The sequence below is a fragment of the Protopterus annectens genome, chromosome 13.part0 (genome assembly GCF_019279795.1).
Source record: "Protopterus annectens isolate FY-2018-M chromosome 13.part0, PAN1.0, whole genome shotgun sequence".
NCBI classification, from domain to species: domain Eukaryota; kingdom Metazoa; phylum Chordata; order Ceratodontiformes; family Protopteridae; genus Protopterus; species Protopterus annectens.
The window spans coordinates 295,775,463-295,800,312 of NC_056747.1; positions in this window are offsets into that span (position 1 = coordinate 295,775,463).

Here is a 24,850-nt window from a genome sequence, read left to right on the forward strand (position 1 = left end):
GGACTTTTTCAGAATTTGTTGGACTTGTGGGTGACTCTAAAGCATATGCTGTACTTCATGTCATTAATGTTCAAAATGCTTTGGGGAGGGGAAGAGGAGGCAGAAAGTTAACTGTAAGTAAAGACATTTTTTCCTTAATAGCACTATTTTGTGGTGTATAGTTTTCTTTGCATGCTATAAAGTGAAGTTTTGGTTTCCCGTTTTTTAAGTGTAATGGGATTGTAAACAGGTGCTTCTGTTTTTAATTTTCTTTCTCCCTTTCTTCTTGTTCAGTTTTAAGAAATGTAGGCAATGCAATAAAAAAGCCTGGTTAAAAGATCATTACAGAAGAAAAATGTATGTGCTTTTTCTCATTCTTGCATGGGGAAATGACTGGATTAAGGACCTTAGACTGATTTAGTAGCAAGTTTTAAGAGTAAGCACGTAAATGAAAAAGAATATTGAATATTATGAGGCTCTTTTTCTAGCAAGTACATGTATGATCAGTAGTAATTTTGCAGCTGGTCTTTATGCTTCTACGGAAATAATCTGATAAAGAGAAGCTGGCTGTCTAGTGCTTGTGTCTCCATGGAGATAATCTGATAAAGAGAAACTGGCTACAATCTGGTGGAGAGTGACTGAAGAAAAAAACTGAGAACAGAAACTGGCTAGGAGATGATGTTCTCTGAAAGCATTTTGGGGGGGGGGCAGCTGGTAGAGCTATAAAGACAAGGCAAAACCAATTAGCACTTAGTTGAAGCACAGGCTGCACCATGTGTCTTAGCATGGATAACCTTTCTTTAGATTATCTCAAAGTCTATGAATGCGGCAGTCAGTTTGGTAGTGCTGTCACCTCACAGTAAGACGTTGTCCTGTTCGATTCTCAGCTAGTGCGTCTTCTGTGTAGAGACATGCGTGAATGGGCGTACCTTCGTTGAAGGTTGTGCGTCAGGGCTGGCAACTCGGCACGTAAAAATCTACTGCCAATCATTAACGGACCGGAGTTCCGCTGTGGCGACCCCTAACCGGGAAAAGCCGAAAGACACAACAAGTTGCTATTAGGAGGGTAAAATTTAAATATTTGAAGATGCATATAGTTTTGCGTGTGATAGTATTTAATAGGTTTTACAGGGGTGTTGGGGGTTTCTTTTTTTGTTTGAGGGCTTTTAATAAAACAAACGTTTTGTAAGATGTGACATAGGTTCAAATGGGTATGACAAGAAACAACTACATACAAGTTCAACCTGCCAAACACTGCATGCATGTAACACAAACGATGGAACTAGATATTTAACAAAAATGGTGTTAATACATAAAAGGTGGGAATAATAAACATTTTAATACAATGATGATCTCTGTAATGTCTTTAAATGTCAATGATCTTACAGATACGTACAAAAAAAGAAAGAATAGTGAACTATATTAAAAAATGTACAGTAGAAATAACTATGTTACAGGAGATGCACCTGGAAAGAACTGAACATGTGAATATGATAAAGAAAAGCTTTCAGGGTGGTTATTCAGCAGAATACATGGGACAAAGGAAAATAGGAATACTTATATTAATTGCAAAAGGCGCTCCAATAGTGATAAAAGAGGATAAAAAGATAATAATAGCAGATTTGTAGTGCTAACAGGCTACTGGCAAGGGAGGAGGATTGCATTGGCATGTATTTATATCCCACCTAAAACTGCTATAATGGAGGTTAAGAAAATTCTGGGAAAAATAATCAGTTTTCAGCAAGGAATATTACTTATAGGTGGGGACTATAATTTGATTTGTAACAGTGAAGATGTGTCTGGGAGGCACTAAAAGGAAAATATAACAAAGGAGGGTAGACATTTGAAGAAATTTATGAAAATATTTGGTATGGAAGATGTGAATTCAGTAATAGGAGCTTGGAGTGAATTTACATATTCCCCAAGATATAAAAATTGGGCTAGACTAGACAGAATTTACATTTCACAGTAACATGTGCATTTAATTGAAAGCCTTGATATGCACCCAATAACTATTTCAGATCATGTGCCAATAATAACTAAATGAAAAACACAGGGTAACGAAATAAAAATCTGACAATGGTGCTTTCCCGTCTTTCTGTTGAAGAGAGAGGAATTTAAGGAATGGGTAGTGGAGATTATTCAGGAGCTATTCAAGAGGACAGAAATTACTTCTGAAATTATATCTAGAGAGTGGGATAAAATTAAGGTGGAGCTTAAAAATAGGGTGGAAATAAAAGAAAGGGAGCTATGGTTAAGAAATAAGAATTATCTAGAGGGACTGACAAATGGTAAAGTATTGTAGAACAAGGGGAATCTCACAGAAAAGAAAAGGATCAACTGCAGAGTGCTAAGCAGAAAATAAGGGATTACGTTGATAATATGTATGAGTTTAGGAAGATTGCTGTTAAGCAACTGCTTTTTGATAATAACACTAGAGCAAAAAAACGTATCACAATGACTTGTGCAACAGAAAGTACTGTCACAAATTTAGGGAGCCTTTAACAAGGAAAGTAACAAGAGATCCTGTACAGGTATTAAAATATTTCTGAAATTCTATAAAAGTCTGTATAAAGCAAAGAAATATGGAAATCAAGAAAAGATGCAAATGGAAATGTTTATGGAAGAATTAAATATGCCAATGTTAGAGGTAGATGAGGCTCAATTACTAACATTTAGGATAGGAGGAGATGAGATAAAAATTGTGATGTATAACCAATCTCCAGGAATAGATGGTATTCTTGTGGAAGTTTGGAAGCTAGAAGGGAAAACTGATAAATAGCTAGAAGCTTTTCTTTAACAGTATTTTAAGAGGAGGAGAAATACTAACATCCTGGAAGAAAGTAGTGGTAGTTGTAGTATCTAAAGAGGGTAAAGATCCATCAGATCCAGCCTCATACAGGCCCATTTCAATACTACGCCATGATTATAAAGTGTTTATGTCTATAATGGCTAATAGAACGTCAAAGGTAATGCCACAATTGATAGATATGGATCAATGTGGTTTTGTGGAGGGATGCAAACATTTGACAACATTAACAAAACACTGATGATCCAATGGGAAACAGTATGTAAGAAAATACTGTTGTTGTTGGGTCTTGATGCAGAGAAATCATTTGACAGAGTAAGCTGGTACTTTATGAGCAGGGCAATGGAAGCATTTGCGCTTCCTGAAAAAATATAAGGTTGAATAGGAGGACAGATGAGGGATCGGAGGCAAAAATTAAAGTGGACGGGGTCCTCTCTTTCCCCTTTGTTATTTACGTTGTATTTAGAACCACTGGCAAAGAAAATGATGGACTCAAAATTTCAAGGATATAATTGGTATGGTAGTCAAGAAAAGCTGGCTCTATTAGCAGATGATGTTATTTTATACCTGACAAAACTGGAAAGAGACATTACAGTGTTGTGGAAAATTCTGAGACAGTTTCAAATCATTTCAGGATACAAAATGCATGAATGAGGCTAAAACAAAGGCAATAAATAGAAGTTATGTCCTTACCATAACGTTCCATGTGGAGTGTTCATCTCGCCTTTGTTCTTACACATGGGTTCGGAGCCGATCCTCGGCTCCGTGCCGGCCTCTTGCAAGCTCTGCATCGAGAAGAAGCTCGAGACAATCTAATACCCACAATCCCCCTCTGCCTTTACCTCAGATCTAGTTTGCAAGCAAACCAATCTCCAGAGAGAGCACATTCATGCTTACATCACATATGCACAGAATAAGAGTCTATACATAACTATATATATAAAAGAAGAAATAGACATATATATATATATATATATATATATGTCAACTATGTACATAACATCTGCCAGCAGTAGCAGGATGCTCCCGGCCAGGCATCAAAAGAACGTTCTTCTTAAGGGCGGGAGGGTGGAAATGTAAGAACAAAGGCGAGATGAACACTCCACATGGAACGTTATGGTAAGGACATAACTTCTATATGTGATAGTGTTCAATCTCGCTTGTTCTTACACATGGGTAGCGCCCCTAGCTCCTTGTTCCTGAGGAACTCACGGAAGGGCGTTCTTGAGCACAGTGGAACCAAAGGTTGCCCTGTCCCTAGAAGCCTTGTCTACCTTATAATGAGAAATTAATGTATGTGGCTTAGACCAAGTAGCAGCCGCACAAATAGCGTCTAGTGGTAGGCGGGCTGCATGAGCCAGAGATGTAGACACTGACCTTGTGGAATGTCCCTTGGGTTTGTGTGAGAGAGTTAGATTTGAGGAATCATAGACATAGATTATACAATCCGTTAGCCACTTAGAAAGAGTTCTTTTGGTAACCGCTAGTCCTTTCCTGCTATCAGCAAAGGCCACAAAAAGTTGATCAGTTTTTCTGTGATCTTTTGTTCTATCCAAGTAAAATCTTAGTTGTCTGTGAACATCTAATTTGTGCAACATATACTCCATTTTGTTGGAGTGATTTTTGAAGAAGGTGGGTAATTCAATGGACTGATTAATATTGTTAATAGAACACACTTTAGGGAGGAAGGATGAATTTGTTCAAGAGAAACTCTGTCAGAGTGAAAGATCAAATAAGGGTGCTTGATGGAGAGAGCCTGAAGTTCAGATACTCGCCTAGCAGAAGTAATGGCTACCAAAAAGAGAGTTTTCCAGGACAAAAATTTTAATGGGCAAGAAGAGGCAGGTTCAAAGGGGCAACATTAATTTGGATAACAACAAGTTTAGACTCCAAGGTGACGTAGGAGATCTGACTGGTGGTCTAATATGAAAAACCCTTTTAAAAGGCTTTACAAAGTCTGTGAGCCATAACAGGAGCCCCACATTCTTCCACATGGAAATTTGAAATGGCAGCCAATTGAACTCTTAGTGTAGCAGGAGAAGCACCCTGATGGAATAAGTCCGTTAAAAACTCTAATATTTTATTCAAAGGGGCTATAAAAGGATCCACTTGCTGTGTATTCGCCCAGAATACAAATCGCTTCCATTTACTAGAATATGTTTTAGTAGTGGAAGCTTTATGAGAAGCCACCAATATATTCAACTGCTGGCTTAAAAAGATCAGACCTGGCTAAGTTAGAATTGGAGCAGCCAAGCTGCTAGATGGAGGGACAGGAGTGCAGGATGGGGAGCCCCTGACGAGTGAGTCAATAGATCTGGCTCTGGGTCCAGAATCCAGGGTCCCCGAATGCAGTGTGTCTTCAGGAAGGGAAACCAAATTTGACGAGGCCAGAATGGAGCAATGAGGATTATTGTCCTGTGTAGGTTTCTGGCTTTCTAGAGAAACTTTGATATTAGAGGAAATGGAGGAAATGCGTAGGAGTCCCGGGGCCAATCGTGAATCAGTGCGCCCCTGGGGACTTCCCTGGAGGGGTAATAGGGCAAAGTAGCTCCTGCATTTGGCGCTCATTGGAGACGCAAACAGATCGCAGGAAGGTTGGCCCCACGCGAAAAAATCCTTTTCGCCACTGACTGTTTTAGGGACCACTGCGTGCGGTAACAGAATTGCTCTGCTCAGCCTGTCGGCTATGACGCTGGATGACCCCGGGATGTGCGCTGCTATTAGAAAGCGACCCGTGGACTCCGCCCACTGCCAGATTCTCATGGCCTCTCTGCATAGCTGATAGGACTTGGTTCCCCCTTGCTTGTTTATGTACCAGACTACAGACATGTTGTCCGTCTAAACTGCAATAGTTCCCAGAGGAAGAAGGGGAGCAAAGTGTTGCAACGCTAGAAACACTGCCCTCAACTCTAGAACATTGATGTGCAGATTGTACTCCAAATTGGTCCATTCGCCTTGGACTGTCTGTCCCTGAAAGATGCCCCCCCACCCTATCAGGGAAGCGTCCGTGGTCACCGTAATTGTAGGCGGGTAGCACAAATGGTCTCCCCTTGGAAAGGTTGCACGTTTGAAGCCACCAGTTTAGATGTATTTTGCATGTCTTCGTTATAAGAATCTCGTGTGTTAGAGGTAGTTGTTGCAACGACCATTGTGCAAACAGTAGCCATTGTAGGACTCTCATGTGCAGCCTTCCCAAGGGTATTGCAATAAGGAGGCTGACATGAGACCCAACACCTTCAGTACCAGTTTTGCTGGAGATTTCCTTGACAAAAGTAGAAGACGTATGTGAGTCTGAAGTGATAGTATCCTTTCTGGGGGAAGTCTTAGAATTAACTGACGTGTGTTTAATTCTGCTCCTATGAACAAGATATTTTGTGATGGCTGAAGCAAGGATTTTCCAAGTTTACGGAAATTCCTAGGTGAACACACAGTTGAAGAGTAAAGTCTCTGGCCTGTAATAGTTGACGCTGGGTGGTGGCAGAAAGGAGCCAGTCGTCCAGATACGAAACACCTGGAATCCCTGACGTCTCAAGTGAGACGCTACTACTGCCATGCATTTGGTGAAGACCCTGGGGGCTGAGGTCAGACCAAAGGGCAGGGCTCGAAATTGAAAGTGACTGGCCCCCAGCCGGAAGCGCAAATGATGTCTGGATGCCCTGGCCATTTTGATATGGTAGTATGCATCTTCTAGATCTATTGAGCACATCCAGTCGTCCTTCTGTAAGAATGGAAGGATCGATTGAAGCGTGACCATTCGGAACTTTTCTTTCCTGACGAAGGTATTGAGGTAGCTTAGGTCCAGGATGGGCCTCCAGTCCCCTGTTTTCTTTGGAACTAAAAAGAACCTTGAGTAAGTCCCGAATCCTTGCTGGTCCGCTGGGACTGGTTGGATGACTCTTTTTTTTAGCAGCTTTGAAATTTCTATAGCTGCTGGCTCTCGCAGATGGGGCGGTACATCTGGGAGTCTTTTCTTTGGGATGGGATGGGATAGAAAGGGTATGTTGTAACCTCTGGTAACTACGCTTTTTACCCACTTGTCTGTAGTTATATTTTGCCAGGCCTGAGGTTATAAAGCTAAGCGACCCCCGACTGCCTCCAGAGCAGGACAGTCGGGCCTCCTCTCAGGAGTGCTGGAAAGGTTTACCAGGGAGTGTATCCCTGTCACCTTGATGTTGCGGACCCCCTCTGCTGCCAGGGCGGCGTCTTCCACCTCTGCCCCCTCCTCTGCCTCTAGAGGGGGCATCTCCCTGTGTGCCTGGGAAAGATCCTTGGGGTTTTCGAAACCACATTTTTCCACCATGTTGCCCTTTGGGGTACGGTCTGGTTGGGGTGGAAAAACGGACTCTGACAGCAGACAGAGTCTTTCCCTCCTGTTCACACCGGGTAAGGGTCTCCTTTACTTTGGGGCCAAAGAGAGTGGCACCGTCAAATGGGGCGTTAGTAAAGGAAGACTTGAAGGCTTCCGCAAAGGAACATAAGCGCATCCAGGATTGTCTGCGAAGAGCAATCGCTGAAGCTGCTGCCCTACTCGAACCTTCGCCGCGTGAAATCAGCCTCATGGACGAGTTCACAATAGATGTAAGGGTATTAAGTTGCGCTGTCACTTTCTCTGAGACAGCCGCATCTGTAGTACCCTGGAGGGTATCTCCCAACTCTTTGACTAGATCCCTCTGTAGACGTAAAATGGGTCAAATAGTTCAGGGATCGCATGGAAAAGCCGCTGAACTAAAAATGCGCTTCCCGTATCTATCCATCGCCCTAGAATCTTTATTAGGGGATGGACAGATGAGGAAGACTCCGACATCTCCTTTTCGTGGCGCTGCCACCACCATAGCGCCCACTGGAACTCCTTTTGTTAAGTAGGACTTGTCCTGAGGTGCCGTGATGTATTTATTGGGTTTCCTTGGGACTGGTTCCACTGTGTCAGGAGCCTCCACGCCTTCGAGCAATTAGTTCCATTAACTCGCCGAAGGGCGGAGTGACCCAGGAGGAAGAAGGGCGAGCACCAAATGCCTTCAGCAAAACTGACTCATCCTCAGAAGGGGAAGGGACTGCCAGTCACCTCTCTGTTTCAGGATCTCCAATATCTCCGAAATAGAGACATCTTCTGAAGGTGACTTAGTAGTTCCTTCTGATTCATATAAGTCAGTATCAGATGTCAGGGATTCTTGTGGAGAATCCAAGTGTCTCCTCTTACACAATCTTTTCCTAGGGACTTCTTCGGGGAGCATCCAAGAAGCCTCCGAGGAAGAGGGGCACCTCCAGGGGTGGCTGAGACACTGGTGCCCGACGCTTGGATGTGGCCGTGGGTGCAGAGGAGGATAACGGCCCTTTATGGGGAGGAGAGGTTGCTTCCACTGATGTGGTTGTCTGGGTAGACAACACCTTCCTCATTAGGTCGAACGCCCGGTCCCGTGATCGAAGAATCTCCCGGTTCAAGAAATGGGAAGAATCCCGACACAGGCACCGAGGCATCGACCCGGACGGAGCCGAATCGATCTGGCGCCGAGGCCCGAGGGGAGAGTCGGAACCAAACGCCGGTTCGACTATCGGCCCCGGAACCAAGGACAGATCGTCGGCTCCGAGACTCCGGTATCGGGTCCGACGGAGTCGAGGTGAGAGGAACAGTCCGATAAAAGGACGGTTCTGGACCCGAGGGCTCCACAATCAGAAGATCAGCCTCTTCCGGCTCCAAAGATTGAACAGGTCTCGGAGGAGGAATGGATGGAGACACTGGGAGGCCTTCAAGTTTCGACACCAACTGGGTGGAAACCGAAATAAGTTTGGACAGGGCCGAATGCTCCAATAACTTCTGCACCACACGATCCACATCGATATCAGAGAGTTTGGAAGAAGAACGGGTCGAAGGAACCGAAGACGGAGCCGACCTCAACAAGGTCGAAGGAGGGAGCTCCATCACCGGTTCCAAGACTCGAGGCTCAGGAACCGATACCAGTTGAACACTCGGCCCCAAGTCTGTGGAACCGGTGATCTAACCTTTGCTGAAGAGCTCGGAGCCGATGACTTGGGCTCCGCGTCTTCGATTCCTTAGAGGATTTCGATGCCTGGTCAGAAGCATCCAGAGCCTCCTGAAAAGAAGGTTTTAATAAACCTCTGTCCATGAGTTTCCTGCGCCTATCTGTCATGACCCTCCCACTAAAAGAGTGACAGATAGAACAGTCCTCTTGCAAGTGGAGAGGGCCAAGGCAGTAGACGCAGGAACTATGGTTGTCAGTCACTGACATTTTCTGGCCACACTGACAACGCTTAAATCCAGACTTTACCTTATCAGACATTTTACAAGAAAAAGACAAGTCCAGTAATATAGTCAAATCCGAGAAAAAAGTGTCAAATCCGGTTTAAATGTCAAATCCTTTTTAAATTTAAGAAGGGTTGTAGGCCCCGAAAAACTCTAACCGATAAAAAGATTAACGGTACCGAATTTAATCACTCAACACACAATCACTCAGTATATCAAGATATATCAACTAGAACAAGAAAATCCAATAAAATATAACAAAATAAGTTATATCTTAACTTTAGATGCTCGAGCTAGCTCCCAGCGATGCGAACGCAGCAGCGGCAAACTAGATCTGAGGTAAAGGCAGAGGGGGATTGTGGGTATTAGATTGTCCCGAGCTTCTTCTCGATGCAGAGCTTGCAAGAGGCCGGCACGGAGCCGAGGATCGGCTCTGAACCCATGTGTAAGAACAAACGGCGAGATTGAACACTATCACATCAGTAAATTATGTACCCGCACATGAATTGGTTCAGCAATATCCATATTTATGGAGACATGATAAAATGAAGTATTTAGGAGTACGGATTAAAAATGATTCTGGTGTGGCAGCTAACAATATGTGGGAGGAGACCAAACAAAGGATAATGCAAGAACTGAGAAAATGAAGCTTTGTTATATGGACATGAATAGTAAGATACAAGTAGTTAAAATGCTTTTAGTCTCATAAGTCTTATACACAAGTCAAGACATTTTTATCAACCAGAGGAGAAGTTGTGGATAGCAGTTAATAAACAGATGAAGGACTTTATCTGGGAGGGGAAGAAGGCAAGAGTCAAGTGAGATAAACTGATTCTTCCAGTAGAACAGGGCGGATTGGGATTAACAGATTTGAAGGGGGGGTTTCAGAGCTACACAGTTAAGGCTCCTATACATAGTACAGTCAGGAATCTATAATTCAAAGCAGAAAGGGGTGATGATGGAAGAGTGGGGAAGCTCAAGAAACAAGGAGAGACTGGGATTTTAAATGCAGGCCTTTAAGGAGAATAACAATAATCATACAGAATATTATATCCACAAAGCAGCAGAAAGCATCATAAGAACTAAGCCAATACGGGAATGGTGTAAGGAGATCCTGCTGATAGGGATGACTGCAATTATGGATGTAGACAATATGCAAGGGGGGGCTGGAATTTATTCAAGAAAACTGCCAAATGAACCAAGGTATTGGGAGCATATAACTAGAGAGGGAAAAATGAAAGAATGGGAAGATGCCAAGAATTAATTTTAACTGCAGGTTAATGATTGCCTTCCCTATCAAGGACTGATATCAAAGTATAGGCAGACAGAAAGAAACAGGGTGGTCCTAAATGAAAGAGCAGCATTGCCAGAGTTCTTAGTAGAATCTAGAACAGATGCTGCCATTAAAAAAAGGAATAATTAGTAGATAATACAAAATATTGTGTGATAACTATAGGAATTAATCAGAGGTGATTAGAAAGGATTGGGAAGAGAGACTGGATAAGCAATTGACAAAGAAACAATAGGAGGATATATGTATGTCTCTCAAATATGCAACAAAATCTAGAGTTAGGATTTTTGCTTGGAAATGTTTACATAGGTATCTTTATATCCCAAGTAAACACCACAGAATTTTTCCTCAGGTAGACAGCAAATGTTGGAGGTGTGACAGGGAAGAAACAGGTAATTGGGAACATATTTTATGGGGATGCAGTGAGTTGGGGGGCTTTAAGGATTCCCTGTGGGATGCACTATTGGAGATGTTGGGTGGGCAGATTGGTGTGACGAGGAAGATAATTTTTCTAAGCTATAACACAGAATCAGACTTGTCTAGACATGGTAACGCCTTGCTGTGTCTAAGTATGGTGGCTGCCAAGCAATTACTAGAAAATGGAAATCAAAATCTAAACCAACTATACTAGAAGTAGTGAATACAGTAACAGAGATAAAACAACTGAAATTGAGATCTTTAGAAAAGAGTAGGAGCAAACTACATTGGAAAAATTGGGAATTTTGGGAACAATACATACGGGGAGGAATGAAGTTTAAAAGAAGGCAGGACTTAAATGAGCTATGTAATGTTTGACTGAAAATGATTGGGTAGATTAAAAATGATGTATAATGTTTGCAACTGGGAGTGTGTCAGTGTGGTTTGTGATGTAAAATGCTTGCAACTAGGATTGTGTCTGTGTGGTTTTTCATTTATATACACATATGATTGGCTATGTCATAAGTGATGGCTTAATAAAGATATTTCTTGTTTAAAAAACAACGGGGGCAGGAATTGATGTTGCTTAGGTTATATGATATATAGCAATATATGTGAAGTTTAATGTTTGTAAATGTTAACTTGTTAATACAGTTTGATTACTTTTATATAAATTTGCCTGTGTCAAAAGTGATAATTCAATAAAGGTGTTTATAAAAAAAGAAAAAAAAAGACAAGATACCAGACCTAACATTTAGCAGCACAGCCACAGGGCATTGATTACAAAAAAATATAGTATTTGGGGGGAACAGAAGGGTATATTTCTTTATTCTCTTTTTATTTATTAAAAGTTTTGGAAACAATGTGGCCCAAACAAAACTGTTTCTTACAGGGGATAATTGTTAAGAGTTAAAGAAAATTAAGTACCTTGCTATGAAACACTTTAGTTAAGTAACTTGCTGTGAAATGCTTGCCATTGTGCTAGACCACCTTCAGGTATTATCACAATATTAAAACATACATACATATTTACAATTATCATGTTTAAAATATGTGACTCAAGCTATTTGAAAGTGAAGAGCCCGGTTTCATTATAGAAGATTCTGATTTCTAATACAGAATTATTTTTAAACAAGAAGCATCTTTACTGAATTATCACTTATTGCATAGGCAATCATACATTTATATAAATGAACACAAACCATATCGACACAGTTTCAGTTGCAAATATTATACATCACATATAATCTACTATACAGTCACTGACATTTGAACATTACATAGACCATTCAATTGCTGCCTTCCCTTAAACCTCCTTCAAAACTCCCCAGGCCGCCGCTGAAAATTGGCTTTGTTCCAAGCCGGACATTCCTGGTAAACAAATGTTAAATAAAATACATGCATAACAATGAATAAAACATTATTCTGCATGTATTGTTCCCACAATTCCCATTTTTATTTAATTTGCTCCTACCCTTTTCTAAATATATCACTTCCAATTCTTTTAATATGATTATTATATTTACTACCTCTAGTATGGTTGGTTTAAACTTTGCTTTCCATTTTCTAGTAACTGCTTTTTTGGCAGCCACCAAACTAAACTCAGCAAGGCCTTACTATGTCTAGGCAATTCCAATTCTGTATCATGGCTCAAAACATAATTTCCTTAATTACACCAATTTGTTCACCCAGTATTCCTGATTCAGTAGACGGCATGGAATATTTAAAATTTCCCAACTCATTACACTTCCAACAAATATGTTACCAATTTCTTCTTTCTTCCCCATCACACTTCCAACATTTGAGGAAAAATTCTTTGGAGCCTTCTTGGGGTGTAAAAATACCTATGCAAAGACTTCCAAGCAAAAATCCTAAATCTTCTAGACTTCGATGCATATTTGGGAACCATACATACATATATCCTCCCATTGTTTCTTTATGAATTGCTCATCCAATCTCTCTTCCAGTTTCTAACTTCCTCTGATTGACTCCTGTATTTATCAAGCAGTATTCTATATGTCCTTTTTTAAACAGCAGCTTTTGTCCTAGATTCTACTAAAAACTCAGCCAGTATTGTCTTTCACTTAGGGTCGCCCTGTTCCTTTCTCTTTGCCTAGATTCTGATATCAATCCTTGACAGTGAAGGCAATCTCTAGCCTTCAGTCCAAACATTTTTTTGGTCTCTTCCCATTCTATTACCTTTACACCTCTAATTATTTCCTCCCAATACCTTGGTTCCTTTGCCACTTTTCTCCAGTCAATTCCAGCCCCTTCTTGCCTATTCTCTGTGCATTTAATTGCAGTCATCCCTATCAGAAGAATCTCCTTTCTCCATTTCCATGTTGGCTTACTTCTAGTGCTACTTTATGAATATAATATTCTGTATGATTTTTGCTAATCTCCTTGAGGATCTACAGCCAAAATCCCATTCTCTCCTTGTTTCTTGAGCTTCCCCCATTTCATCATTCCTTTCTACTTTGAATTATAGCTTTCTGTTTGTGCTCTGTATAGGAGCCTTAAATGTGTAGCTCTGAAATACCCCTGCAAATCGGGTAATCGCAAACCACCTTGTTTTATTGGAAGGATCAACTTATCCTACTTCACTATTGCCCTCTTCCCTCCCAGATAAAAAAAACATTTAACACTTTATTAATTGCTATCCACAACTTCTCCTAAAAAGGACTAAATAAATTTTCACTGCTTGTACCTTGCTATCAATATCCATAAAACAGGGCTTCCAATTTCTCATTTTTTGCATTATCTTTTGTTTAGTCTCTTCTCAAATATATTTAGCTGCCATAACAGAATCATTTTTAATCTATACTCCTAAGTACTTCATTTTATCATGTCCCCATTGTGGGTATTACTGTACCAATTTGTGTACGGGTACATAGTTTAAAGCTATTGCTTTTGTTTTATTTTCATTAATTCTGTATCCTGAAATTACTTGAAACGATCTCAGAATGTTCAACACTGAGAAGTCCGTTTTTAGTTTTATAAAGTACAAAATAATATCATGCACAAATACAGGCAACTTTTCTTGATTACCATACCAATTACAATCTTGAATTTCTGAGTCTCTTATTTTCTTTGCCAAAGTTTCTAAATATAATGATTATAACAAATGGGAAAAAGGACACCCCTGTCTGGTTCCTGTGCTCAAACAGAACTTATGAGAAAGGACCCCACACACATTAATTTCCTCCTTCGATCCTTCATATCCTCCTAATTAACCTTATTATTGTGTAAGGAAATGCAAATGCTCTCATTGCCCTACTCATAAAATCCCAGCTTACTCTGTCACATGCTTTCTTTGCATCAAGACTCATCAACAACAGTGGTATTTTCTAACATTCTGCTTCCCTCTGGATCATTATTGATCTATTAATTTGTTAGAGGTTTGCCACCTTTCCACAAAACCACATTACTCCATATCTATCAAGTCTGGCATCACCTTTGCCATGTTTTAGCTATTATAGACAAACACTTTATAGTTATGGTTAAGAATGGAAATTGGACTATAAGAAGCTCTGTTTGGTGGGTCTTTGCCATCTTTAGGTACCATAGCCACCACAGCTTTTTTTCCCCAAGATGTTGGCACTTCTCCTTTTAAAACACTGTTGAACAAAACTTTCCAGATCTTTATCACTTTCTTCCCTCCTATCTTCCAAACTTTCACAGGAATGCCATTTATTCCTGGATACTTTCCTGTAGATTGGTTATATAGCACCATTTTTATCTTGTCTCATCCTATCCTAACTGCTAATAATTGAGCATCATCTGCCTCTAACCTTGGCATATTTACTTCTTTCATAATAATTTCCATTTGTACATTTTCTTGATTTCCACATTTCTCTGCTTTATACAGATTTTCATAAAATTTCCAAAATACTTCTAATACCTCTACAGGATCTCTGGTGGATCTCTGGTTATTTTCCTGTTTATAGGTTCCTAGGGCTTGGCAAAAACCCCTTCTACTTTCTGTTGCCTGAGCCATTGTGCTAAAAACTTTTGTGCTCTGGAGATATCAAAAACAGTTGTGTAACAGCAATCTTTGTAAACTCATGCATATTTTCCAGGTAGTTTCTTATTTTCTCTTAAGAGTTCTGTAGCTCCACCCCTTGTTCTGTAAGATTCTCCCATTCTGCAATACTTTAACCTTTTGTTATTCCCTCTAAATAATACTTACTTCTCAGCTATATTTCTTTTTATTTTATTTCTACTCACCTTTTAAACTCCACTTCCATTTTATCCCACTCTCTATCTATATTTTCTGAAGAAATTTAATCTTCCCTAATAACTCTCCAATAATTTCCACTAGCCATTTCTTAAATTCCTCCCCTGTATTTAATAGATAGGTGGGGAAGTGCCAGTGTCTCATTTTTATTTTGTTACCCTGCATTTTTACTGTAGATATTATTGGCATGTGAACTGAAATAGTTACTGGATGTGTATCAAAACTTTCAATTAAGTGCACATGTTCCTGTAAAACGTAATTTCTATCTAGTCTAGCTCAGTTTTTGTACCTTGAGGAATAATGTGCAAATTTTCTTTTGAGTTCCTATTACTGAATTCACATCTTCCATACCAAATATTTTCATATTTTATTTTCAAAACTATCCTCTTTTGTAATATTTTCCCTTCTAGGTGTCCCCAGATACATCTTCACTGTTGCAAATCAAATTCCATTCCTCACCTACAAGTAATAGTCCCTGCTGAATATCATTCAGCATATCTGAATATGCTGAAAATCTGATCATTTCTCCCAGAAGTTTTTTCAACTCAATTGCAGCAGTTTTAGGTGGAATGTAAATAAATGCCAACATAATCCTCCTCCCTTGCCAGTAGCCCCTTAGTACTACAAATCTACCATTATTATCTTGTTTTCCTTCTTCTATCACTATTGGAGCTACTCTAACAATTAATATAAGTACTCCCCTTTTCCTCTGTCCCAGACAGTCCGCTGAATAGTCATCCTGAAATCTTCTCTTTATCATATTCACATGCTCATTTCTTTCCAAATGTGTTTCCTGTAGCACAGCAATTTGCCCTCTGCATTTTTTAATATAGTTCACTAATCCGCGGTGGTGCAGCGGTAGCGTTGTTGCCTCACAGCAAGAGGTTCTCCCGTTCGATTCCTGGCTGGAGTACCTTCTGTGTGGATTCTGCATGTCCTCCCTGCGGTTGGGTGGGCATTCGAAAGACATGCGTAAATGGGCGTGCCTTCGTTGAAGGTTGAATGTTGAGGTGGCACCTCAGCATTTGTGAAAATCTACTGCCAATCATTAGCGGACCAGAGTTCCGCTGTAGTGACCCCTAACCGGGAAAAGACGAAAGACAAACAATATTTTTTAATATAGTTCACTACTCCTTTTTTGTATATACCTGTGAGACCATTCACGTTCAAAGATATAATATGGAAAGTTTTGCCATAATGATAAGTTATTATTCCCACCTACTATACATAACCACTTTTTTAATGTCTAGTTTCAGCTTCTACATTACATGCATACACCATTTGATAGGTTGCTCTTTTGTACAGATGTTTCTTGTCATATCCATTTGAACCTATGTCACATCTTACAAGAATTTTTGTTTTAATGAAAACCCTCAAACAAAAGAAGAAACACTCCCCAGAACCTATTAACTTAATACAAACACACAAAATGATGTACATCTTCAAATAATGACGTTTAACCCTCCTAGTAGGAACATTTATCCCAGACTGACCGCTACAGTCACATGTTTCATTAACATAATAATAATAAAGGTTATCCATGCTAAGATGCATGGTACAGCCTATACTTCTACTTACACCACGTGTTGTCCGTTTTTGTCTTATATGTACTCCTCTCCCAGATGTAGAAAACAACTTGAATGCTTTCAGAAATTACCTTTTAGCCAATGAAAGAAAAGTGTTCTGTTTTTATTAACCCCTATCAGACTGTTTCTACAGAAATATGAGAACCAGATACATAGTTGTCTTCAACTGTAAGCTTCTCTTGATGTACTGTGAACATTTATTTGTTAAAGGAAAACTTTTCATTACAATGCTCTTTTATTTACTTGCTTCCACTTAAATTGTTAGATCAAGCCAAGGGCTGTAAACCCGTCATTCCCCTATGCAAAAGTAAAAAAGTGCATCGGTTTTACTTATATCATGCTCTATATACTTTTACAACCTGCCTCTTGCCTCAACAAGTTAAGATTGCAGCCTATTATCTTAAACATATTTTTGAATAGGCTTTTTTCTCTGTTTCATCTCAGTACCTACATTACTTAAAACTAAACAAGAAAGAAATAAGAAAGGAAAAGGGCACCTGTTTACTTTAGTGTCCCCAATACCACAGAAAATAATTGAAAATGCTTTACTATGCAACATGCAGTATATGTTATGATTTATAAAATTACTGTTACGAACAAACATGGCTTCATTTACAGTTACCTCTTTTCTTCCTCTTCCCTTCTTAATGTTCTTCCAAACATTAGTGACAAGAAGTAGGGCATATACTTTGGAGAACCCTACAAGTTTCAAAAAAGTTCAATATTTCCAGGTTTTTTTTTACCATATTTCACAAATATGACTGATGCTTCGTATGCCCACATTTATTCATTAATTTCCAAGCTGTTGATTTTCTTCTTGTTGATCTCCATCTCCCAACTTCAGTCTCTGGCTCATTTCCAACGTACTTCTGGTTCTTCTTGTCAATTCTTGTGCATTTCGCAGTCTCTCAAGCACATTCCTTTGGAACACTGTAAAAGGTTTCACTAGTAGAGTGTCTCTATGAGATCTACTGTCACACGAATAAGCAGCACAGTCCCCTTCTGTTTGATAGTTCACTTTTTCATGGACAATGTTTTATATTTCCTCATCTGCATGTTCTGCATCAAAAAATTACTTTGACCCTCCAGGAAAAAATATTCTGAAGATAGCTGGGTACAGCAGCTTGAATCTCACACCTGCCTCTTGACATTCCCTGATTCGTGGAATAAATTTACCCTTCTTCTGCCTAGTGTACAGAGAGTAACAAGAAGTTATGTCTTACCATAACGTTCCATCTGTATTGTTGATCCTCGTTCAGTCATTACATACAGGTATCAGTTCCGACCTCAGAACCGAGCCGGCCATTTTCCAAGCTCACGTCAGCTTCAAACTCTCGAGCTAAACTCTTACCCATAACCCCCCTCTCCCTATTACCTCAGATTGAGTTTGCAAGTCAAAAGAAAGTAGAGACTACCTCTGGTCAAATAACCTAAGAGAAACGGATGGTGAGATCCACTAGAAGCCACAGGAGGGGGAAGGAGGGAGGGTCGTAATGACTGAACAAGGATCAACAATACAGATGGAACGTTATGGTAAGACATAACTTCTTTATCTGATATTGTTAATCGTCGTTCATTCCTTACGTACGGGACAGAGTCCCCAGCTACCTCTATTTCTGGGAGGCTGTTATGGAAGGACATTTCTGAGAACCATAGAACCAAAAGATGCTCTTCCCCTGGACGGCAAATCCAATTTGTAATGATTGATGAAGGTATGAGGCGTAGCCCAAGTTGCCGCTGCACATATGACATGTAGAGAAGCTCTGGCATGGAAAGCAGCAGAAGTTGCCACCGATCTTGTCGAATGAGCTTTCACGGTGGTAGGCAGTGGGATATTACGTTGTGTATAAATGAAGGTCACACAGTCCTTCAGCCATCTAACCAATGTGACCTTAGCAACAGCAGATCCCAATCTAGGACCAGAAAAGGCCAAAAATAACTGGTCAGATTTACGAAATGGCTTGGTTCTGTTCAAGTAGAAGTGGATTTGCCTATGAATATCTAGAGTGTGTAGGCAATACTCTCCCCTATTTGAGTGATTGGGAAAGAAAACTGGCAATTCAATGGTTTGATTAATGGACATTTCAAAAATGACTTTTGGCAGGAAAGAAGGGTTAGTTCTCAAAGACACTCTATCTCTGTGAAAAATCAAGTATGGGCTCTTGATGCACAAGGCCTGAAGCTCAGAGATTCGTCTGGCAGAAGTAACGGCGAACAAAAATAGGGGTTTCCATGACAAAAATTTGAGGTTGCATAGTTAGGGCTTGTAGAAGTAATGAGAGGTCCCGGGGTTGTATAGGTTCTCTAAAAGGGGGCTTCAAATGATTCACACCTTTTAAGAAGGTCTAGCATAATTTGTGTGACATAAGAGATGAGTCTTGGACACCGTTGTGGAAATTAGATATTGCAGCCAAATGAACTCTAATGGTAGAGGCCGACAGACCGGAGTTTAATGGATCGGCTAGGTACTACAGTACTTTCGACACTGGTGCTGAAAATGTATCTACCTGCTTTTCTTTCAGCCAAAGGGTAAACCTTTTCCACTTGCTTATATAAGTAATTCTAGTGGAAGACTTATGAGACGTCATGAGAATGTCTCGTACTGGTAAAGAAAGATCGTTCTGCCTGGCAATCAAGGGAATTGGAGGAGCCAAGCCGTGAGCTTCAGGCTGTTCAAGTTGGGATGAAATAGGTTCTGCGGATGTGAGATCAACTCCGGGGTCGGACGGAGAATCCATGGTTGATCTAGCAGGTGAGGCCAAAGGAAGGGGAACCAGATCTGACAAGGCCAATATGGTGCTATGAGGATCACCTTGCTCTTCAACCGATGGGCTTTCTTCAGAAACTGGGAATGAGGGGAAAAGGTGGGAATGCATAGAGAAGACCCGAGGGCCAATCGTGGACTAGAGCGTCCCTGGGTGATTGCCCTGGAGGGGGAATCAGGGTGAAATAGTTGCTGCATTTGTAATTGTCCAGGGATGCAAAGGTCACAGCAAGGACGGCCCCAGTGGTGTAAGATCTCCGCCGCCACCAGGGTATTCAGGGACCACTCATGAGGTTGTAGAATGCACCTGCTGAGTCTGTCTGCTATCACGTTGGAACTCCCGGCAATGTGCATTGCTAGTAGAAAACGTTGGTAGCTATTGCCCATTGCCATATCCTCACGGCCTCTCGACAAAGGGAGTCAGATTTGGTTCCGCCTTGCTTGTTGATGTACCAGACAACAGCCATGTTGTCTGATCAAATCGCAATTGTCCCAGACGGCAGCAGGGGATGGAATGCTTGCAACACTAGAAGCACCGCCCTCAGCTTTAGAACATTTATATGCAGTCAGGCCTCCAGCTTGGACCAAGTGCCTTGGACAGTCTGTCCCTGACATAGCCCCCTCCACCCCATCAGGGAGGCGTCTGTGGTCACAGTAGCCTTGGGTTGTTGGGGGGAGAAGGGGCGAGACCATTTTGACAGATTGTAGGTCATCCACCAATTTAAATCCTGTTTGCACCTGTTGGTTAGCTGAATCTTGGCTGAAAGAGGACGCTGAAAAGGGTACCATTAGGTAAGCAGTAGCCACTGTAGGAGCCTCATATGAAACCAGGCCAGGGGGACAATGGTGATGGAGGCTGCCATGGAACCCAACAGCTGCAGGAAAACAGTGAGATGTGGATTTCTCTCTTGACAGTATTGGGATCAGCTGTTGCCTTATACTTCAAATTCTGTGTTCTGGCAGGGATGCTTTGCAATTCTTTGTGGCCAAGATAACCCCTATGAATTTTGTTGACTGAGATGGGGTGAGGTTTGATTTTTGCCAGTTTATGGTTATGCCTAGCCTCTATGAGGTGAGGAGAGAGTATGCCAGGGCTTCTTGTAATAGATGTCTGGTGGGGGCAGAAATGAGCCAGTCGTCTAGGTATGGAAACACCTGGAATCCTTGTAGTCGCAAATGGGCTGTGACGACCGCCATGCACTTTGTGAACACTCTGGGGGCTGTAGAGAGTCCAAAGGGCAGCACTCTGAACTGGTAGTGACTGGCTCCCGCACGGAAGCGCAGAAATCTTCTTGATGGCCTGTCCACTTTTATGTGTAGTACGCATCTTGAAGATATATTGAGCACATCCAATCGTCTTTTTCCAAAAGCGGGAGGATAGACTGTATTGTGACCATCCGGAATTTTTGTACTCTTGCGAACTTGTTCAATACACTGAGGTCCAAGATTGGCCTCCAGTCCCCGGTTTTCTTTGGCACCAAAAATAGTAGTGAGTAGAATCCGGATCCTATCTGGTCAGGGGGGACTACTTGGATGACTTTTTCTTAGCAGCTTTTCTATTTCTGGTGCTGCTGCTTCCCTTTGACTGGATGGAACGTCAGGAAGGTTTTCTGAAGAAACAGGACAAAGATCGAAGGGAATAAGATAACCACTGGTTATAATCCTTTGTACCCTAGAACTGGTGGTGATGGTTAGCCAGGCAGAAGGGTACAAGGAGAAACAACCCCCAACTACCTCCAGAGGAAAGGAGTTTGGCCGCTCTTCAGGAGCACTGGTAGGTTTGGCCAGAGAAATAATCCCTGGAACCCCGGTTACATGGACCCCCTCTGCCCCGAAAAGAGCATCTTCCCTGTGAGTTTCCCCCCTCTGCCTCTAGGGGAAAACTCGGCCTGTGTGTCACGGAAAGGACCCTGGGATTTTTTAAACCATTTCTTCCCACTCTTTTGATTTCGGGAGAAAGCACGTTGAGGGGAAGAGTAACGGACACCTACGGCAGAAAGGGTCTTACTGTCCTGTTCACATCTGGCCAGTGTGCTTTTAACTTTGGGTCCAAATAAGGAAGAGGACTCCATGGGGGCATTAAGGAAGGAAGCCTTAAAGGGTTCCGCGAAATCACACAAGCGCATCCAGGCATGTCGTCTTAAGACCATGGTTGAACCCGCCGCTCTAGCTGCTCCTTCTGATGCGTGAGATATCAGTCGCATGGAGGAGTTAAATATTGACTCAATGGTGGCCAGCTGAGAGGCCACTTTGTCTCGGACGTCATCAGACACGGCACCAGCCAAGGTTTCAGAGAGCTCGGAAATTAGATCCCTTTGAAGCCTGGTAAAGTGTGCTATATAATTCAGGGACCTGATAGCAAAGGTCGCTGAGGCGAAGGTGTGCTTCCCTAACCTGTCCAGGGCCCGGGACTCCTTGTTGGGTGGGTGGACAGTCTGGCTTTCCTCTTCAGCCAGATCCTTTTTTGTTGCGGCCGCCACCACCAGCGCATCCACAGGGAGACCTTTCGACCAATGGGGGTTCGTGGCAGGAGGGGATAAAATTTTGTCTGGCCTGCGGGGAATTGCTTCTACAATGTCGGGAGCCTTCCATGAATGCTGCACGATGAGCCGGACAAGCTCATCGGCAGGTGAAGTAACCCAGGAGGTAGGGGGCCGGGCGCGAAAAGCCTGAAGGGACACAGACTCCTCAGAGGTTGGATTAGAGGGTTGCCAGTCACCTCTCTGCTTAAGGATTTCTAGGATATCGCCAAAGAATTCCTCAGAGGGTGACCGAGGGGATCCATCCTCCTCATCAAAGTCTGTGTCTTCAGTGAGGGACTCCTCAGTGGAGTCCATCTGCTTCCTCTTGCACAAACTCTTCCAGTGCACTTCCTCAGAGAGAGAAGCTGGGGAAGGCAGTGGAGAAGGGGTTTCCTGTGGGAAGTTGTCTGGAGGCCCTTGCATCTGGTGTCCGCTAGGTGCGACTTGTGAAAACTATGTACCAGAGGAGGGTGGGGGTATAGACAGCACAGTGTCACCTGTAGAGGCCAGAGCCTTCTCCATGAGCTGGAAGGCTGGTCCACCTGAAGAGGGGTGGATGTCTGGAACAGGGATCACCCCTCCCCTAGGCATCTCAGTCTGCCTACTCGGAGTCCCTGGATGGCTGTGGAGCAGCAAATCATCCTGGGTCGTAACAAAACTTTCTTGTCATGAAGGCAACTGCGGTTCCTTAGTGAGATCCATAAAGTTAACCACAGAGGGGGTAGACTGTGCTATCTCCAAGGACTTCAACGGCAATGAAGGGGGAGAATAAGAAGGGGTCTTTGGAGATGGTTGGTCACCTCCCAAGGAAGGATATGTCCTGGGTGGTGGAATACCTCTGGCCAACAGTACTTGATCCACAAGATGCAACACATCATGCTCGGAGAGGCTTCTGGTGGACCTCACAGAGACAGATGGGGAGACAGGCCTGTCTATAGCTGTGCCAGGCTCGGTGCCCAACTCTCCGGTCCGCACAGAGAATAATGGTGCCAGAAGGGACTGAATCAAGGACGCCTGCACCGAAGGAGTCATTGGTGCTGAGGTCACTCTCTGCACCGACAAATTTTGGTGCCGAAGTAGTAGATGTCGGCACCAAGACTGGAACAGATAAAATGGAAGTCATCAGCTGAAGCATCGGTTCCGAGAGAGGTGTCTGAACTGAAGCAGTCAAGGTCTGCGCCCACTGAGAGGTCGGTGCCGATACAGTAGAAGTAACGGTCTGCACCGAGAAGCCCCCTGGTGCCGATATAGTGGAGGCTGCAGGTGAAGCCGGAGCTGAAAATACCAAAGGAGCCGAAGGCCTCGATGCCGAGGGTTTAGGAGCCAAAAGCACAGGGGCTGACAGGGAGTGCTCCGGAGAGGAGATTTTAGTCTTTTTTTACTTTGGTTGGCAGGAGTCCCCAGCCGGTGACGAAGGCAAAGATTTGGCCTTAGAAGGCGCATCCAACAAGGTTTTGTGGGTTCTAGGAGGGGTTGAGACCTCCGACCCAGAAACAGCCTCTGAAAAGGCAGGTATCCATGGTCAATGTGGCATTTGGGGGAGGATGAACAAAGAGTTGTCCTTGAAGAACCTCTGGAGAATGAAGCCACTAGTGGAAAGAATCCTTGCATACTTGTGATAGTTTGATTGGATAGTTGAGGGGGTGTTAAAGTAGTGACCACTGGACTGCTAAGGTCCATTGCAGAAATCTCATGAGTAGGCATCCTGTTGGTAACAGAGTTATGGTGGTAGCCATGGAACCCAGGGCCCTGAGTACAAGTTTGGCTAAAAAAATTGGGATCGCCAAGATTTGACTGACATGCAGTCTTAGGTTTGAAATCCTTTCTGGTGTAAGGAAGGCCAAGTTCTTGGTAGTATCCAAATGAGTTCCTATGAAATCTATGCTGTGAACTGGCTGAAGATGGGACTTTTGCATGTTGATTGTTATGTCCAAGGTAGGAGCTAGCTGTAACAGGTCCCTGGCTTGGGTGAGTAGATACCTTGTTTGAGTGGTTAGGAGCCAGTCATCTAGGTACAGAAAAACATGGAATCCTTGAAGTCTGAGATGAACTGAAACTATCGCCATGCATTTGGTGAACACCCTGGGGGCTGTGGTGAGACCAAAGGAAAGAACTATGAACTGATAATGACTAGCGCCCAGCCTGAAGCACAGGTACCTTATGGAACGCCTGTCCATCTTGATGTGATAGTATGCATCCTTCAGTTCCACTAAGCACATCCAGTTATCCAATTTCAAAATAGTAAAATGGACTGGATCTCATTTTTTACCAACGTGTTCAGGGATGTCAGATCCAAGATGGGCCTGAGGTCCCCTCTCTTTTTTGGTACTACAAACATCTTGAGGTAAATGCCTGATCTGATCTGATGAGACCTTCTGGATGACACTTTTTGTAGCAGCTTTGAGCTGCCTCTATCGGACTGGGTGGAACATGTGGGATTAAAGTCTTTGGTTTGGGGAGTTTTGAAAAGGGAATGAAGTATCCTCTGGATATGATCCTTTGCACCTACCATTTGTGATGGCTAGTCAGGCTTCTGGGTGCAGGGATAAGCACCCCCCCCAACTTCTTCCCGAGAAGAACAGATGGGCAACCCATCAGGAGCACTGGAAGGGACTGTCTGAGAAAGAATCCCGAGACCCTTGATTATGCAGACCCCTTTTGCCACGTGGGTGGCATCCACCATTGTAACTGTTTCCCTCCTCTGCCTTTGGGGGAATATTCTCCCTGCGACTCCTGAAAAGGACCCTGAGATTTCTTGAACCACAGTCCCCCCCTGCTGATTCCTGGAAAAGGATCTTGGGGGGGGGGGGTAGAAAACCAAATTCTGATGGCAGATAGGGTCTTTCCGTCTTTCTCGCTACAGGACAGTATCTCTCCAACAGTGGGACCAAACAAAGATGATCCATCAAAAGGGGCTTTGAAGAAAGACACCTTGAAAGGTTCCGCAAAGTCACACAGGTGCATCCAGGCATGGGACCTAATGGCA